At 41.0% G+C, this 2,477-nt stretch overlaps 1 pseudogene; it reads left to right on the top strand.

Moving 5' to 3' along the window:
* Positions 1-2,260: 2,260 nt before the first annotated feature.
* The window catches only part of LOC138037061 (uncharacterized), a 757-nt pseudogene continuing 540 nt past the window's right edge, over positions 2,261-2,477 (top strand).

Below are 2,477 nucleotides of genomic sequence, written 5' to 3'. Positions count from 1 at the left end.
GGCTTTCTCGGCAGAATCTCTTCCAATCCAGTAAAATAGCTACCTCTAGAAGGCTTACGTCATAATGGGCATTATGACCACGCGCGAGCTGAGGGATTCCATGAGCCTCGCTGGAAATATTGACGTAACTCAGATATAAAAAGGACTGCGCAGTTTTTGACCTGGCCCCAGTTGTTCAAAAGGTGGATAACGCTATCCACAGGATAACTCTCGATCCATTGGATACTACAATTGGTTTTGCTATGACATATCCACTAGATAGTGATTTATCCAACGGATAACGATATCCGTCGTTTGAACAACTGCGACTAGGTCACAATTTCCTTTTCAGAACTATCACTCATGTTTGTGTGAATTGCGGTACGGTTGAGTTATAGCAATGTAATTTATATAGCGCATTTTTGCTGCTTAGCGACAGTTTTTCGACCTTATTCGATAAGACTAGAGGGTCTAACCATTTTCAGATGTCATTACAAAGGCAACTCTTCCTTCTCAGTTCACAGACCCTGAGTGTTTGTCCGATCTCGGGGGCTCATCTCCCAAAGTGGTCCCATGCTCAACAGCCAAGCAAGCAGTCGGCAGTTTTGCAAATGTGACGAGTATGCATCGATGCGAACGATGAAAATCAGTTGCATACGAAACGAACGTGAATGAAAAGATGGGTCGTATGCGTGGTTTGTCAGAAATACTCCTTCTATCTGGCATCGTATAATTCATCATAGATACAAATTGCGGCGAGAAAAACGTAAAGAGGACAAGTATCCAGCCCTGCGCCACAGCACGCAGGCATCTTTTAAAAGTGGGGTCTTTTGTCGATTTCCTTAGAAAGATCAAAGAAAAAAGACTTTGGAAAGGAAAGGAGAGTCTAAGAAATAGTCCTAAGTGGAAGCAGCTGAATCGGGGCATTTTTCTTTCAATTTTCACTAAAAAAGATTTTATTCTATTGTTGTTACTGCAACTGGTCAACTAGAATGTGGCAGACTATTGCAATTTTCCTGCTGATCTCAGTAAAACGTAAAGTAAATGAGACGCGATGAAACAAAAGTGACACTTCTAAATGCACCTCTTTGTGCTGAAGCCATAGGGAATTTAGTCTTGGTAGCCTGCGTGAGGGGGGATGGGGGTATAGATGGGAGGGAAAGGGTAAAAAAAAGCGCGGGAGCGAGCCACGCAGGCTGCTAAGAAGGTAGGCCAAAGTGAAACTAGACACATGAAACCACTTTATGGATGAGTGCCAATGCTGCAGATCTAGAAAGAGACTGAAAAGAAGTGTACATACATTAATTAGGATTTCTTTTTCATGCCGGAATTTTTGGTTAGTTATGGAAGGGGAAGCTGAACTTACAAATGAGAAGGGCCCTTTTAACAAAATAGATAGCTTCACTTCTTATGGTGGCTCAAACCAGTTTCAACACTTGAAAGAGACCTTGTTATTAGAAGGATTGACACTACAACACTTAATTACGTAACAGCAATGTTGTGGTACCATGCGAAACATCGATTATTTCTGAACAAGATGCAGTCATTTTTGTGACTTAAAAAGTTACCATGGCAACAGGAAAGCCTTGCAAAAACATCCCATATTTTGGCTTTAGTTGCTCATATCTGAAAAACGAACTCAATGACTCCAATTTGTTATTGCATAAAAGTAATCAGTAGGCCAAGATGAAACTCTGTACCAAGTTTTAAAAAAATCTGTAGAGCGGATTCAGAAATACCTTAATTTTTTAATTAGTTAAGGTGGCTCTGAACTACGAGCGGCCAGAGCCAGCAAAGTTTTGGACCGGGGGCTTAATTAGATTACTCCTTTGACACTAGATTTTTCTGAAAGGTCGGTTACACTTCAGAAGAAAGCGTCTAGGAAGATTATCTCCCCTTGGTCTCCCTTTAATTGTCAACACTTCCGTCAATCCCACCCAAATAAAATATCTTGATGACAAATCTTATTTCCAACAATTCGACCAAAATATAACTTATCTAATATCTTTTATTGTCCAAGATAGGGCAGTTTCCGGTTTTTGTGTTACAATTAATGTTGGGAGTCCAGCAAGCGGCTATCTGGTTCACAGAGCTCGTTGGCAGAGATTGCGCAAACGGCCGAAAATTTCTTTGCTTGACCTAAACAATCGCCTTAGTTGATTATTGAGGAATAACATCAAATGAAGGTACTAGTGTAGAGGGCGTTACAATAACTCTTAAATTGGCGAGAGCGCGAGACTCTAAGTTTACTCGGCAATCGGAGTTAGTCTTCGCAGTGAAGATGTTGTTTCAAGTTTACAGTGATCAACTCGATCTTGGAAAGGGGTGGTACGTATTGAACGAGGAACTACATGTCTCTCCACTTTGGAAATACAAGGAGAATTCATTTTTTCTACTCTTTCCTAACGAAGTAAAAAAGATCCCCTTCTGTGAAATGAACGATGGCAGCGGAAATTCTCTCGATCCAGCGCTGCTTGGTGTCAAGTACAAAAATGCGA

Source organism: Montipora capricornis, chromosome 2 (assembly GCF_036669925.1).
Source record: "Montipora capricornis isolate CH-2021 chromosome 2, ASM3666992v2, whole genome shotgun sequence".
Taxonomy (NCBI): Eukaryota; Metazoa; Cnidaria; class Anthozoa; order Scleractinia; family Acroporidae; genus Montipora; species Montipora capricornis.
This window is presented reverse-complemented; position numbering and strand designations above follow the sequence as displayed.